The sequence below is a fragment of the Gekko japonicus genome, unplaced genomic scaffold (genome assembly GCF_001447785.1).
Source record: "Gekko japonicus isolate JY-2015 unplaced genomic scaffold, Gekko_japonicus_V1.1 scaffold633, whole genome shotgun sequence".
In the NCBI taxonomy this organism is placed as follows: domain Eukaryota; kingdom Metazoa; phylum Chordata; class Lepidosauria; order Squamata; family Gekkonidae; genus Gekko; species Gekko japonicus.
Window position 1 is genome coordinate 101,487 of NW_015175375.1, and position 17,811 is coordinate 119,297.

Consider the following 17,811-nt stretch of genomic DNA (forward strand, 5'->3'; position numbering starts at 1 on the left):
GTTAGGCTCTGAGAGTTAACATCTCCTGGTGATCCTTGGCCCAAAGGACGTCCGCCTAGCCTCGTCCAGGGCCAGGGCTTTTTCTGCCCTGGCCCCCACCTGGTGGAACATGCTCCCTACTGAGATCAGGGCCCTGCAGGATCTTATTGAATTCCACAGGGCCTACAAGACAGAGCTATCCTGCCAGGCCTTTGGCTGAGGCAGCAGGTGTCCACTCATGGCCCCCCGAGGTTGCTGTCTCCCACCTACTGATAACCGGCCATACCCACCAACATCAGTGGGCCAGACTCTCCCTACAGCAAGCTACAACTAATGTTGTAACCCACCCTGAACTACATAACTGAAGCTTTAGTGGTGAAGTAGATGCGGTGGCTCAAGTGGTTAAGATGCTGAACTGCAGGATGGAAGGTCAGTAGTTCAGCAGTTCAAGACCTGAGTGCCGCATGACAGAGTGAGCTCCCATTTCTGGTTCCAGCTCCTGCCAACCTAGCAGTTCAAAAGCAAGAAATTGCAAGTAGATAAATAGGTACCGCTTTGGTGGGAAGGTAACAGCGTTTCGTGCACCTTGGATGTCAGCCACATGACCATGGAAATGTCTTCGGACAGCGCTGGCTCTTCGGCTTGGAAACGGAGATGAGCACCGCAACCATAGAGTCGGATTCGACTGGCTTTCGAGCAAGGGAAACCTTTACCTTTACCTAGATGCAATGAAGTTTCAGAAATAAATCACAAATTTTAAAATAATCTCAACATTCTTCACCATGAAGCACAAAAATTAATGCAGAAACTTGAAATTCTTGATGAAACTCAAATAGAAAAGTATGAAATAAAGCCTTAGTTTTACATTGTTCTATTCACATTTGCAATTTTGCCTTTCAAATGCAACTGCCGTGCTTATGTCAGTCCTGACAAAATGCTCCAGATTCTTTAGGTTCTGCTTTAGTGTCCTATGTCCAGGGTGAGCATGTTATGTTTCTGGCAGAAAGTTTCACAACAAAAGCCCTAAGTCTGTACTGGTAAGTTGAAAAGTATGTTCCATCTCTTGAGTGCACAATGCTCTTAGCCATACAAATGAGAGAGTCCTTTGTTTCTAGTTGAAAAGACATTGTGAAGGCCTGGAAACAAATGTCTTTATTCACTGCTTCTAACAAGCCTCCCCCCCCTTCTTCACATACCTACTTAAACATTTATGACTCTGTTTTAAAAATACCTGACACTATCCTGGCTGTTTGAGATTAGCACAACCTTAAATCACGGTTACAGAGCCGAAGTCATCACAGACATCTTTTCTGGGTAGGCACAAGCAGCTACAAATGACACTCAGATTAAATTCCAAGAACAAGCATTTTAGTATCAATGAAACAAGAGAAATCGCCAGCTGAAGCAGGAAGCAATGAGAGCTTCTGTTGGACATTTACAGCAGAATTATTGTGTCCTTGGTTCCCCTTCTTTAAAGAATGAGGTGTCTTAGAGATACTGTTGGTTTTTTAAAAAATGTATACTGGTCAGGATACTTTTCAAGTTGTTAGGAGAATAGCCTTGTGGATTTAACACAGTATTTATGTCACTCACCCCCCAACACTGAGTTGTCCCTTGGCAAGGTCCTGATGAATGATGCCCATCAGACATAACTGGATTATATTGGATGGTATTGATTTGTCTCAGGTGAGAATGTGATGAGAAATGCTCTGCTCTGAGCCTTCCTTGGGGGGGGGGGATCCTGTGGAGTATAATAGACTTCGCCAATAAACTCTTAATCTTGACTACTGAACCTCACCTAGAGGCTACTTCAAGGGTATCCACTCACTTCATGCCCCTATCTAATTTTAATAAGCTCCTCTAGCCCGTAGCTTTCCACAAGTTCATACTTTGCTCAGCATATGTATGCTATGTACTCCCTAAAGTATGACAGGAAGATGACTGTCAGTTAATATGCACAGGACAGATTCCAGAGAGCATTTTCAAGGTACAGACAATGCATATTTATAAGATTGTGGTTTCTGTATCTTACAAAGAAATGTGTACTGACAGGAAATCAGAATTCTACCAAGGACCTCAAATGAGCAGACTCTTACTTGCACCTGCATTCAGTACTGCCCATCCTCCAATTACATCATGTGTCTTTTGCATAGTTTGCCAAATTTCCAAGATATTCTTAACATAGAAGAAAGAATAATAAGTCTTCATTTTTAAAAACCTGTAAGACGTGAACATGCTCCCATTGCTTACATGCATAATAAATGAAGTAAATAGATAAATAAAATAAATGCAAATAATATCTAACTACCCCTGATCCAGAAACAGAGATATACTAGATGTCAGTTTATTGCATTAGCTTCCAGCCATAGCAATCATAAAAAAGAGTACAACATAAAAATTATAATAACCATTAAAATCTAAACATCCATTAAAACTAATAGTTGTAAACTACCAATACTATCCAACTATCCAACTATACATACATGAAATACATCATAGAAATTATTATTGGATATTGTTTATCTATTATCAATCATATCTGGCCATATTTTCCTCCTGTTAATGGCCATCCATTCACATTTTGCCACTTTGAGGGTAATTTCCCTATTCCTACCGGCTACCATTATTGCAAGATAGTCCCTTCTAGTTTTTCCTGGCAGGCTATTGATTATAGGTTTAATATATAGTTCCCTAAAATACCCATATATTTTACAGTCAAAGACTACATGCACGTAGAGATGATTTCTTGATGAAACAAACAGAGAATTTTCACCCACAATTCATGTGTGTGGAATACTAGCTAGCCACTAGAACACGACACCTTTCATAAATGTTACATAACAGACTATTCAAATGTCAAATGAGACAAAATGCAGAGATTAGATTTTCCTTATTATCTTCAAAGAGGCTTCATTCTTTATGTACTTCAAGGGATCACAAAAAGAACCCCAGTGACCAACTATGGTTTACCATTTTTTAACAAAACTGAAAGTAATCTTAATCTATTACATCCCAGGGAAATTATCACTTTAACAATATGGAGGAGTGGAAAGGAGAAAATTCACTTGCTAAACAAAAATCCCACTCAGTCCAGGGTCTATATCCTGTGTGCATTGATCTGAATAGCCAGGAAATGTATTTATGTATTTCCTTTAATTAGCCCCAGGAGGCTGCATATTGGGGCACACAATCAGAATCTTGTAGTATATATACATAGAAGTGGAAAAAAATAAGTGGCAGGTTGTAGATGATGGTTCCCTTTTCCGAAAAAATAAACACATTTTGGGTTGCAGAGTCCTTATTGTCATGTCATTTGTCTGATTTTGAAACCTTGCTTCTTGTGCATGCCCCCCATCTAAGCATATTGCCAAGGTAAAAACAATAATTATTTTTAGAGTCTGTTATTTTCTCAGCCTTGCAGTTTTTTTCCTCCCCAAAATCACATGGCCTCAAGTAATTGATTGCTTGATAGGTCAGACTTGAAAGAGTCATTAACAGCCTGGATACAGATGGTACTACTGGGAATTTCTGTTGTGTTTGTTTAAAGAATGTTCTAAAATGCTGCCAAGTGCCAGCTAATTAATACCAGCCTGTTCAGCAGATTGTTACTCTTCAGGTATATGAATGAAGAAAACAAATTATTATTCAAACAAGTTTTCCACTACCTTTAATTGTGTTTCTGTGATGTCGAGGAGACTGTCCCCTGCTAGACTGTATTTTTAATGACCAACGATTTTAAAAGGTTTTTTTAAAACATGTATTACTTTGGTTAAACTGAGTGCAGATGGAAAGCAAGTGAAAGAAGCTCCAGAGAATGAAGCCCTTTCTTTCTCCTAAAACATTGCACTTCTTCTGTATCTTTGTTCAACTATGGCTTACAGATAATAGTGGAAGAAATAAAATTCTAGGCTTATTCACACCTCAGCTAAGGTTGAGAATTGGTGTTATTCCATCCACAGTGGGGGCTGAACACTTAGAGCACTGAAAAGAGAGCAAATAACAGTCCATGAAATAGCATTTTTGGAACACAATTCACAGCTGGTAGCAAGCTTTGGTCTTATACTCCCCTGTAGAGCTTTCCAGATTATTGTTGGGAGTGAGCGACAGCATGCCTGGACATGGGGGGGGGGGGCGCTACATCACTTTAAGAGTGTATAGGTGTTATCTCCTTGAATGGGATGCCTCCCTTTTTCTTAACCTGGGAGCCGCCCTCTGACCCTGTAGATACAATGCCCTCATACTCCCATACACATGATGCTGGATTCGCTGGCCATTTGTGATACGGAAAGTACTCTTTCAATAGGCTTCTTTCCCTTCTTTGACTGCAACCTGAATGTGAACTGGATCTACTGGAATAAATGTAATTTTACAATGATTGCAATATACTTCTTGGGAGATTTATTTACTGCACTTAGTATTATGCTTCTGTGACTGGGCAAAACTGCTATATTAACCAAATATCCCACTAATAATTGCATAGAAAGATGAAGTATGTCATTTGTAAAACGTTTGTGTTTTTTTAGTCCACACTCAAAATTGTAGGACAGCACTAAGGAGCCTACCTTCTTAAACACTGGAGTATGGGGTACTAAAAATCTTGTTAAAAGCAGATGGGGATAAGAACTGGCAAAGTCTTTGACTAGCCTACTTCATGGGATTGTTGTGAGGCTTAGAGAAAGCATATAATACAAAAGTGTAACATACATAATATTTGCATTTTTAAAAGTGAATAAGTTATTAAGAAGATAAGTGAGGTGAACAAATGACAGCGAACTCCACACCATTCTTTGTGCATTTACTTGGTCACTTGATAGTATGGACTCCTTGCAAGCTACACACATCAAACACACAGGCTGAAGAATTCTGCTGCCCCGCCACGTGGCTTTGAAGTTTGGCAGACATTTTGATTGAGTGGAAACACTGGGCACTTTCACACACACTAAATAATGTACTTTCAATGCACTTTGCAACTGTGTGAAATGGCAAAATCCATTTTACTGTGTGAAATGGCAAAATCCACCTGCAACTGGTCACTGAAGTGGATTGAGACTGCATTATTTAGCATGTGTGAAAGCACCCACTTTTTCTGGAAATGTATCCATTCAAGAACTGCCATGAACCACTTGAAAGTTCATGAAAAAATTGTGCTGACTTGCCACAAACTTCAATTTGTGAACACGAACTGGCCAAAATTCTTCACAAACTTTACCAGACATTAGTACCAGAGCCTGCAATAAACCCAGATGCCAACTTTGCTGCCACATACACCCAAACAACACAATCACTGGACCTAACAACTTCAGCTACACCATCCCAGACTCATTCACTTGCTCATCTTCTAACACTGTATATGCCAACAATGCCCTTCAGTTCTCTACATAGGGCAAACAGGTCAAACCCTATGCCAAAGGATAAATGGACACAAATCTGACATCAAGAATCACAAAACTGAGAAAGCTGTAGGAGAACACTTCAACCTTTCAGAAATAGACTAGAATGAGAGATTGCTGAGTTACATTATTACAACACTCAGCGTAATGAAACCCTCAGGGCTTAATGGAGATATCTTTAATCTCATCACAACTTGCTAATGTAAATCAGTTCTCACATCAGTCTGTAAACTCTTTTATTATGCTATATGCTAATTTGCTTTACAGGTCTAACCAACTGCTTAATCCAATCTTAATTATATTTATTGCTCAGTTACCTATGCATCTTGACTCTAATTAGCCCTTCCTTCCCACCCTCTACCTATATATAATGGTTGGTGACATCTCTTTCAATGTATCTGAAGAAGTGTGCACGCACACAAAGGCTTATAACCAGAATAAAAACTTTGTGGTCTTAAAGGTGCCACTGGACTCAAACTTTGTTCTGAAACAGTACTTGACAATTCAAGAGGAATATTAATGCTATGAATGTCACCTGCTGGTGATGAAGAAAAGGGTTAGTAGTAGTACAGAATAATGACACATTGGGAGAGCAAAAGGAACACACGGTATTTTGTCTTGTTTTGTAATTACAAATTGTACTTCTAGTGATTGGTAATTCAGTGCATTAACTGTTTTATGGAAGGACTCGAGTTTTCATGGTCAAATTCCTTGCCATACTTGCAGATGGAGATATTGGCCAGATTTGTCTAGTGTAGAGCCAGTTTGGTGTAGTGGTTAAGAGCGATGGACTCTAATCTGGAGATCCAGGGAATCAAACCTGTTCTCTTAGCTCCACCTACCTCACAGGGTGTCTGTTGTAGAGAGTGGAAGGGAAAAGAGATTGTAAGCCACTTTGAAACTCCAAGTATTGAAGGGTGGGGTATAAATCCAATCTCCTCTCCTTCTCCCTTTTATAGTACAGTCTGAGACACTGTTGTGTTTAACAAGGGCCTATTTATGTACTGTTGATCACACACCTAAGCAAGATGTGCTGATAATCATAGGGGACTGGAATGCAAAACTGAGAAAGAAAGTAGAATAAAATATTGTCAGAAAATTTGTGCTGGGAGCTCAAAATGAAGCAGGAGAGCAGCTCATAGAATTCTGTCAAGAAAACAAGTTGTTCATTGTGAACACATGTTTCAGGCAACCGAACAGACATCACTGGATGGCCAACATGAGGACATCACTGGATAGCCAATACAGAAATCAAATAGATTACATAATCAGAAGCAGAAGATGGAGAAGTGTTGTTCTCGCTGCTCAAACAGGACCAGGAGCTGATTATGGTACAGACCATGAACTATTAATATTGAGAATTAGAAAAAAACTGAAGAAAAACACCCGAACTTTCACTGTGCCAAAATACAATCTAAACATCATTCCTGACGATTTTAAAGATCATGTAAAGAACAAACTTGCATTACTAAGTTCAAGTGAACAGGAACTGGAAAAACTATGGGTTGGAACCAGAGATATTATAAAGAAAGAATACTCAAACACTATTCCCATAGTCAAAAGAAATGACAAGCCTCAGTGGGTGACTGGTGAAACTCTTAAAATTGCTAAAGATAGATGAGAAGAAAAAGTAAAAGGTGACAGAAATAGAATCAGACGTCTAAATGCAGTATTCTAGTAATTGGCATGTAAAGACAAAGATTATAATAATCAGTGTAAAAAAATAGAACAAAAAGAAAAAAAGAATAAGAGAACTATTCCACAAGATCCAAGAAATCAAGAGGACATTTAAAGGAAGATTAGGCAACGAAGAAGACACTGAAGAACCACAGAGAAGATATTAATGAATGTCATATTCCTTCCAAGAAGACTTTTTTGAAGAAGAAGACTTTTTTGAAGAAGAACAGAAAGTGAAGTGAAAGTTGCACTCAAAGCAATTGGGAGAAACATATAACCAGGAATAGATGAAATATCGATAGAGCTATTCTGAGCCATGGAAACGGAGTCCAGAATCTTAACAAGAATATGCCAACAAATATGGAAAACAAAACAGTGGCCCATTGACTGGAAATGCTCAATCTATATTCAAATTCAAAAAAAGGGAGACATCAACAACTGGAGCAAAATATGAAGAAACAAAATGGTTTCCAACTGGCAAATATGGCAGACAATGATATATTTTATTTCCCTATCTTTTCTATCTATAGGCATAACATATCATAAGGAAAGCTGGATTACATATATATGATGGTGGAAGGAAAATTGGTGGAAGGAACAACTTGAGATATGCACATGGCACAACATCACTGGGAGAAAATAGTGAAAACTTGAAACACCTACTGATGAAGTTTAAAGCACAAGTGCCAAAGCAAGATTACAGCTGAACATAAAGAAAACAATAGTAATGACTAGACACAACTTTAAAGCTGATGATGAAGGGATTGAAATTGTTCAGGATTTTGTATTTTTTGGCTCTACCATCAACCAAAAGTGTGACTGCACCCAAGAAATCAGAAGGAGACTGAGAATGGGAAGGCACTGAAGAAAAAGTAAAGGACATGAAGGAAAAGGAGAGTAGGGACGATTTCTCACTAGAGCTGCCTCGCAGCACAGCACCGTTTGCCCCAACACAAACATGTCAATTTCACACCCGAAGCTCCAGGGCTGCATTTTGACTCGGGGCTTCGCCCGATTTCCTCCGCAGTTTCGTGATCCTGGTTTTTGAGGATCATGAAACTGCGGAGGAAATCGGGCGAAGCCCCGAGTCAAATGCAGCCCTGCAGCCTCGGGTGTGAAATTGACATGTTTGTGTTGGGGCAAACGGCACTGTGCTGAAAGGCATCTCTAGTGAGAAATCACCCTAGGTTTTTATACTTCACTTTTCTCTACTTTAAGGAGTCTCAAAGCAGCCTACAATCACATTCCCTTCCTTTCCCCACAACAGGCACTAAAAGGTACATGGGGCTGAGGGCTCTTTTTGTAGCAGGAACTCTTTTGCATATTAGGTGACACACCCCTAATGTAGCCAATCCTCCAAGAGCTTACAGTAGCCCCTGTAAGAAGAACCCTGTAAGCTCTCGGAGGATTGGCTACATTAGGGGTGTGTCGCCTAATATGCAAAGGAGTTCCTGCTACAAAAAGAGCCCTAAGGTCATATAGCAGGTTTCATGTGGAGAAGTGGGGAATCAAACCCAGTTCTCCAGATTAGAGTCCACCACTCTTCACTACTACACCATGCTGACTCTCATAAAGGAGCTAGAAAAGATCCTTAAGTGTAAGGATGTATTGCTGACAACCAAGATCAAAATAATTCATACTATAGTATTCTCCATTAATATGTATGGGTGTGAAAGTTGGACAATGAAGAAAGCAAACAGGAAGAAAGTAGATTCATTTTAAATGTGGTGTTGGAAGAGTTTTACAGATACTATGGACCACCAAAAAGACAAATAAGCTAAAATGATCAAAATGAGACTATGATAATCTTGTCCTCTTCCCACCCTCACACACAGGATATTCCCTTCTGTCTTCTTCTTTTTTTTGCTGAGTAGCCCCTTTATCTGTTTTATTCTTATTTCTTTATCTATGACTGTCCCACACAGTCGCTTTGTTTATATCTATCAATATCTATATATAGATGCTGGCCCAGCTCAGGGAACTGACGGAAAAGACAAAATCATCATCTTATACTCTGCTTTTGAAATGGTACACTAGAGGCTTTTGAAAGTTCAAAATAAACAAAATGTTTATTTAACTTGGAGGAGAAAAGGTCAGGTGGAATCAGCTGTAGGCTGTATGAGGTGAACAGATAATAAAGTTGAGGTACCCTTGTATTCACACAAACACCACATAATTTGTTGCCAACAAGTGTTTCTGCTATTCAACAAGGTCTTTCATACTTTGAGGAGAGAGGGTTTCTTTTCAGTTTTTGCTTAAACACTCAAGTATAGGTTTCTGAGTTTCACTGACATGTAAAGTTTAGAAGGCAGAAAGATACAACAAAATTCCTTAAATCCTTCTTTATACACAAACCAGGGATCATTCCTCTTTACTACTGTAGGCTGTATGAGGTGAACAGATAATAAAGTTGAGGTACCCTTGTATTCACACAAACACCACATAATTTGTTGCCAACAAGTGTTTCTGCTATTCAACAAGGTCTTTCATACTTTGAGGAGAGAGGGTTTCTTTTCAGTTTCTGCTTAAACACTCAAGTATAGGTTTCTGAGTTTCACTGATATGTAAAGTTTAGAAGGCAGGAAGATACAACCAAATTCCTTAAACCCTTCTTTATACACAAACCAGGGATCATTCTTCTTTACTAGAAGCTATTTCCCTTTTTTGGCTTGAAGGAAGATTCTCCTTGATCCACTCACTCTCTTTGCTTCCTTCCCATTCCATAGTCAGCACTTAACTGACTCTTCTTCAACTTTAGTTTTCAACTGTCATTCCTTAACTGGCTCTCTCAACAGAATTCTGTTAAAACAGCCAGTCACTCAAAGATTCTCAGACTCCATTAAGTATTAACCCTTGATTTTGGTCACATTATGAGAAGACAAGAGTCACTAATGCTAGGAATAGCTGAAGGCAGCAGGAAAAGAGGAAGACCCAACATGAGATGGATTGACTCAGTCAAGGAAACCATGGCCCTCAATTTGCAAGACTTGAGCAAGTGATTCCAAATGAGCAAGTGATTCCAAATGGAGAACCTTTCCCTCTAATGAAAATGGCATAGTGGTGAAATTCTTCAGAATTTTGAAGGGAGGTTCCAAGAAATGATTGAGTCTCCATTTGGAATCACTGAGGATTGCTGTATCTGAATATACTTTATGGATGTCTACATGTATCTTTGAAATGTAGAATCCAGCATGATTCTTGAAAAAAATATTGAAACGGATTTATAACCAGGGATCCATCGAGTCAGCTGGCAGAGACCCTACTACATCCTTACAATTCAAGGACTTTTTTGAAGTTATTATTACAAATTATTTTGGGGAAAACTCTACCTGTGAATTTCTACCTGTGATTAACTTTATATGTGAGTTTCTACCTGTCTATTCATTGTGTCATAGGAAAATTTGTTCTGAGTACTATATATGCCATATCTATATAACTTATTAAATTATTGATTTTTGGTGTTAAAACGGAGTATAAAGCGTTTTTTGTTGTCATTTACATAGATTTTGATTAGCCTTTTAAAAGCCAATCACAGCCAAACACAGGCCCAATCCACATAGGGTAGCTTTTTTTCCATACTGGCCACCCCCACATGCTATTGTGCAGGGGTCTTGTTGTAGAAAAAGAGCTGCCGGAGCTCATTAGCATAACTCATTAGCATAACTTATTTGCATATGCCACGCCCCCTGACATCACCGGAAGTGACAGAAGGCCACACCCCCTGACATCACCGGAAGTGTGTCAGAAGGCCCGGCTACTTACCCTCCTGCTTCATCCTCATTCCCAAACGGAATGAGGATCGAAGCAGAGGGCGGGGTAAAGAAGGGGGCGGGGCTTCACCACGTGACCGCCCCGCCCCCTAGAGGTTCTCTTCCGGAGCTCCGTACCTGAGAGCTCCCCCCCGACTAGAGCCCTGCTATTGTGATCAAAATCGTCTTGTGTGTTGTCATTAACCAGTTACAAGGGGAAAAGATAGAAACCTGTATTTTGCAGGCTTTTCCTTTAAGGGAACATAAAGACAGCATAGGGAGACTGGTTCTGATTTAAAAAACCAGGCAAGGGTGAAAGGCTTAAACTTCCTCTTTCCTTCAATGTGAATTGGGGTTGTGCCCAGCTGTAGCTAAGCTTAAAATGATGCTGTGGTGATCCAGCCTCTGTTTATTTTATTTAAATATTTGTACCCACCTTTCCTCCCCAAAGTAACTTATAACAGTTAGGGGGAAAACAATATAAACTATGCCAGTGCTGGATTCAGCAGTTTCTGCCTCTGACCACACTAGGGTTGCCAAGTCAAATCTTCTTACCAGCGGGGGAGCCTCGCCGGGCTCTGGGAGCTGTTCTTCGATGTGTGCGGCCCGCGCAAAGCACGCGCACACCGCCAGTAAACTACCAGCACATCACCAGAAGTGACGTGCGACGTCGATCACGTTGAAGGCGTGGCCCCGATCGTCGGAGGGAAAACCATAGAGTTTTCCCTCCGACGATCGTGGCCACGCCCCCAATGTGATTGACGTGGTTGCATCACCTCTGGTGACGCAGCCATGCTGCGCTTCGGGGGGCGGAGTTCCCCCCGGGGCCTGATTCCGCGGCAGTTTACCCGCCCCCCGCCCCCACTTGGCAGCCCTAGACCACACTCAAGCCTTGTGCATATAACAGAAAGGGAAATGCTGCCTTGAGCCAAGAGGAAAGGCGGAGTATAAATATTTAATTAAATAAAATAAATGGGGGGGGGGGAGTTACAGTTGTCCACAATGTTTCACTCATGCTTTCACTTCCTGTTCAAGTCTTTGGCCTAGCTTCTTTGGTGTCCTGTTCCCAGCGTGCATTACTAGGCCTCATCACCATATTTGGTAATCCAAATCTGAGTGTTAAAATGACTCTGGAACATTTCAGCATGAGGAGCAGGAGACTTAGTGAAGCAACAAACTGGTACATATGTCCAAAGCATTTAATAACATTTTCTGATACTGAGGAAAGTAATAAATTTGTGTTTTATTATAGCAATGATTGTTAGAGCCTTCTCATCCCAAGATAAAGTTTGCCCTCAATCTTTTCTGCAGGAAGTCTCCTACACATTTGGATCACTAGCAAAGCTGGGATTTAATATCCAGTTCTAAAAATGTTTTGTTTTTGGTGGTTTGCTGTCAAATAAGTCTTTTTCTAGGCCTCTCTGTTCTAATATACTGACTCAGTCTCTGAGACTTCATGTACAGGCCCCTTTACTTGTCTAGAACAGGACATCAAGTAGCACCTAATTGTTTTTACAATTATGTTACTTACCTAATAACAATATGACAACAGATGCATTCTCAAGCTTCAAAATAAAGAGTTCAATAATTAAAATAAGGAATTGGGATTATTTGAGGAATAGGGTTGCCATCTTCTACTAAGATCACTACCCCTGGAGAAAATGGCTGCTTTGGAGGGTAAATTCTATGGCATTATGCCCCTCCATACCCCAGACCCACCCTTCCCAGATTCCACCGGCAAATCTCCAGGAATTTCAACCTGGAATTGGCACCCCTAAGAGATCTGATTAAAGTTGGGGGTGTGAGGCTACAGCTTGGCTGCACCTAATTTTGGGACTTGGGGGAGGTCTGCCCCTTGGTCATCTGGCCCTCCTTTACTGCACTGGAAGGTCCTGTAAGGTGTCAGAATGGAGGGAGGGGTTGCAATCTTCCTTCTCGCCACAGCCTTCTCCTACTGGTGTAGACCAGTTCCACCTTGCCAAAAAAACTAGCAACAAGTTGGACTGGAGAACTCAAAAGAGGGCTCATGTAGTATGGAATCAGTGCTCTTTAAGTGTGGCTGTAAGTGAGAGACAGTTTGGTGTAGTGCTCAACTGCGCGGACTCTAATCTGGGAGAACTGGGTTTGATTCCCCACTCCTCCACTTGCACCTACTGGATGACCTTGGGCAAGCCATAGTTCTGGCACAGCTGTTCTTGAAAAAGAGCAGTTTCTGTCAGAGCTCTCTCAGTCCCACCTATCTCACAGGGTGTCTGTTGTGGGGAGGGGAAGGGAAAGGAGTTTGTAAGCCGCTCTGACACTCCCTTGGGTAGTGAAGGGTGGGGTATAAATCCAATATCTTCTTCTTCTAAGTGTGGCCCCATCAATGTTCTCTTGCCTGTCAGCTATTCTCCCAATTCTTCATATAGGTCAGTGGGGTGAATAAGTGGGGTTGATGTCAGACATAAAAAGGAGAAGAATCAGAAATTATGAAAACCAATGAGTGGGGAAATGTTTGTCTTTCTGATCCAGTTCAGGGGAGGCACAAATATGAGCCCATCTTCTGCTTCTTGTTTCCTCTGCAACATCCACATAACACCCAGAGCAGCCTTTGGCTTATGAGTTAGTTAGTGTTGACTTAAAAATATATCTCACACCTCTGTTGGTTTAGTAATAAGACATTAAGGGAGGAGGCATTCTTAATCTAAACATTTGAAATGGGTGCAGCCTAGGATTGCTAAACCCCAGGTGGGCTCTGGAAATCTCCTGGAAATACAACTCCTGACTTCAGAGATCTGTTCCTCTGGAAAAAATGGCAGCTTTGGAAGGTCGACTGTATGTATATACCCTGCGGAGGTCCCTCCCCTTCCCAAACTCCATCCTCCCCATGATCCACTTCCAAATCTCCAGAAATTTCCTGATCCAGAATTAGCAAATCTAGTACAACCTGAGTATATAGGGATTTGCTATGGCAGTTGAGTACAAAAACGCACAAATCAAATCACGTGCATGTACATAAAAAGGTAAAGGTTCCCTTGCTCGAAAGCCAGTCGAATCCGACTCTAGGGTTGCGGTGCTCATCTCCGTTTCAAAGCCGAAGAGCCAGCGCTGTCCGAAGACGTTTCCGTGGTCGGCATGACTAAACACCAAGGTGCACGGAACGCTGTTACCTTCCCACTGAAGTGGTACCTATTTATCTACTTGCAATTTCTTGCTTTTGAACTGCTAGGTTGGCAGGAGCTGGAACTAGAGATGGGAGCTCACTCCGTCATGCAGCACTCTCAGGTCAGTAGTTCAGCAGTTTACTGTCCTTCCACAGCCTGCAGTTCAGCGTCTTAACTACTTGAGCCACCGCAGCTCCTGCCGTGCATGTACATGCACTTGTATAAATCCATGGGCTAGCTCCATGGAAGAAGTTCCCCCACATTGCTGTTACCCAGGCAACCTACTGTTTGCTCCAAAAATCCACTCTGAAGGTTGGGAGAGCCTCACAAACAAAATACACCACAGTATACCTCTGCCTCAGAACAGCCTCTTCAAGGAGAACACAACAAGTTTACCTAATTTTCTCTTGTTGCCACTTCACCCTGTAATGTGGTGCATATTGCTTGCAAGGCTCTCCCATCTCTCTAAGTGGATACCAGAATTAAACAGGAAGCTGCTTGGGGAGGGGGAAGGTGGGGAAAGACCTGCTCAGCCAAATTCGTCTGCACACTACTCTGCTAGACACAGCCCATTGTTTTCGTCTTTTAAAGCACACATAAGTAGCAGCCAGGAAAAGGACAGGGCTTCTGCTTTTAGCAGCATGCATGAAAATATCCTAACAGTTGCACTGGTTCCAAGAGATATTGGTTCATAATACCAGTTTACCAACATTTGTAGCCCAGAGGTGCTGCCTTACTCGTTGGTAGCCCCAACAGTGGGGAACACCACTTCTGACCTGAACCGAGACCCACAAAGTCAGGCCAAAGAGGATACTCTTGACCTGTGCCACAGAGCTAGCCAAAGCTCTGCAAAAGGGTTTCAATTTCAGGTTGCACAAGGCAGCCCTCGAAGCAATCTCCAACCCCCCTCCACCCAGCAGAGGTATGCATATGAAATTACCCTGAGTTTCTCCAGGTAAATTATCTGCCTTTCCATAGCTATTCAGTAGCCACCTGTCAAATAGCTTCTCTGTCTTCAAACCCTCACATAGTCCCTTTTGTGTGATACCTACACCTGTGTGGAAATCTTTGTCTCAACACATATCCTTCCTTCCCCCTCCCTCAGGATACCAAGATGAACTAATCAGACTGATCAGAGACCCATTTCCCACCTTTTTGTCTAAGCCTGGGAACCTATTCAATCTATCATGGTTGGACTATCAGAGGTCATCAAACCCATTCAGCCAACTCTGGTAGGACAATCAACATGCATTAATCCCATCAAGTTCTAGCCCGAGAGACTGCCCCCCCACCAATTCCTACAAAAATAGAGAGCAAGTGCCACCTCAATGTGCACTCTGAGGGCACCTATTTTGAGTACACCCCTGAAGTCTCTTCTTCGGGTCTCCTACTCCATACTGTAGAATGCTGACCATTTGCACTATCCACTTCACAGACTTCTGCACATCTGGACAGGTAGTATAACCCCCATAATTGATCCTAAGCCACACTATCATCTCATCTATTTTCTTAGCTCTGAATTGCGTGCTCTTTCTTGAATGCTTAGTGTGACTGTAATCAGGAATATTCTTTAATAAAAAAACTATTTAATGGCCCCGTTCACATGCTGAATTTGCCGCGGGAGAGCCACGATTGAATGGCAGATTTTCCGGGCGCGATCACACCGCAACATCTGACAAGTGGAGCGCACCTGTGGCCAACCCGTGGCGTACCGCTGAAAATGTGCGATAAAAAACTACCTCCTCGAAGGTACTAGCAAACAGTTTGCCACGGGCTGCCTCTGGACTCCCTCGGTGTGATTGCGCTGGAGCGCGGCTTTTCCCTCTAGCCCCTTGTTGAAGCGCAGGAGTGGAGGGAAGGAACTGTGGCATGCCGCCGATGCATGGGATCGTGTTCTGGTGGCTCGAATTGCGGTGGCGCAAATAGCCCCACCTCCCCCCTGCGTTATCTGGCCCGTGTGGCTGGGGCCAATCACTCTTTAAATCTGGAGTCTTCCTAGTGAACTGGACCTTGGTATATATAGGTGTGTGGTCCCTGGTACCCCTCTGGCCTCCTCTGTCTCATAGCTAATTTCCCCCCAACAATGTGACAGGCCATTGGTGATAACACATTGTACATGTGCAATGAGTCCATCAAATACGCCCTGACATCTGCCTGTTCTATGCCATTATGTACAGCTAAAATGTGTGTCTTGGATGTGGTCCTCTGGCTCATATGCAGTCTGTGAAGCCAAAGAAATTGTCCATCGCTGGGCAACAGGTCACTTTTTATTGGATCAGCTCCCATTGATGAGATTGTGCAAAAGGAACAGGTAAGCTTTCTATATCTAACAGATGCATTATCTTATGAAACTGCTGTTTGTTGCTGCTACTTTATTTGAAGAGCAACAGTTTTCTCATGACCTGGCCATGATGATCCTGCTCAACTTCAAGTTTCCACATGCAAGTTTACAGGATATTAGTAAAGAAGTGAAAGTTAATACAGATATTTGGAAATAAGGGATTTACTTTGGGTAGATGAAAGTACAGTTAGTTCAAATATCACCCTTCTAGTGAAAGTATTGAGTCAGTGGCAAAGTAATAAAACAACTGGTAGGTATGAGTGTAGCTGATATGTTGACTTTTTCCCTCTGTTGACTATATTGTCTTGCTAGCGCATGGAGGTGTTCATATAAAATATTGAAGTCACCTGAAACAACATCAAGCCAAATGACACTCATGGAAACTAGTGACAGAGCTCTAATGCTCACATGCCATTAAAGTGAGTTATTGCTTTCTTAATGTAGAAGTGAGTGTAATTATTATCATTAATTTTCAAGCCTGTGACACAAAGGTTAATCAAAAGGGGTAACTTTTAATTTTCCTTTCAAAGATCTACGTGCTTCTGGGTTGACATTTCAACTGAATTACATGTCAGCTGTGGATGTTTTAAGTTGAAAAAGAGAAAATAGCAGGAGAATAGTGCTTTCTTAATCTGAAATCCAGCCACTTCAAATTATAGAATGAAGGCCAAGAACTTTCTTAGAATAAACCCAGGGCCAGTTCCAGGTTTTGGGGAGTCTGGGCAAAGAGCTCACCACTGATACCCTCACTTTTCCACCTCCCTTCCTGCCCACCCGCCTGCTTGCCCCTCCCCCACCATCCACATGCATGTCCTTCTTCTCCACGAGCTCACTCACTGGCAAGCCTTCCTACCACCCATATTCCCAGCTACATGTGCCTCATGCACTTTCCCACTGGTGCTGAGTAATGTGATCATCTGAGAGCATGGTTAATGGGAAGTCTTGCAAGCAACAGCAAGTGGGCAGGCAGCAGCTTTGGGCCCCAGCATCTGCCCTACCTTGGAGCATGTTTATGTGGGCCCCCTGCATAAATGAGTTTTGTGCAGAAAAAGTTGGAATCCCTCAAAAAATTGCTGAAATCCCATCCCACTCTCCAAAAGGTATCTTCCAAGATTCAGTACATTAGTTGTTGTAGATTTTCCGGGCTGTATGGCTGTAGTCTTGGCATTGTGGGACCTGACGTTTCGCCAGCAGCTGTGACTGACATCCTCAGAGGTATAACACAGAAAGATGGAGTACTCTCTGTGTCAAGGTGAGAAGAAAAATGGTAGGCAGGTAATTTATATCTACTCAGGAAGGTGGGGTAGGGCTGAGTCATTATCTTTTAGGAGTTCCCCAAGCTGTGACATACTAATGGAGGAGCTTTCCTGAGGAGGTTCTTTTGCATATGGATTGGCTGTTGAAATTCTAATCTTATCTGTAATGCTATTGTAAGATGTAGAGCATTTTGTGTTTTTCAGGATAGGAAACCATGTCCTGTTTATTGTTAAACTCTCTTCTTTCCTGAGTAGATATAAATTACCTGCCTACCA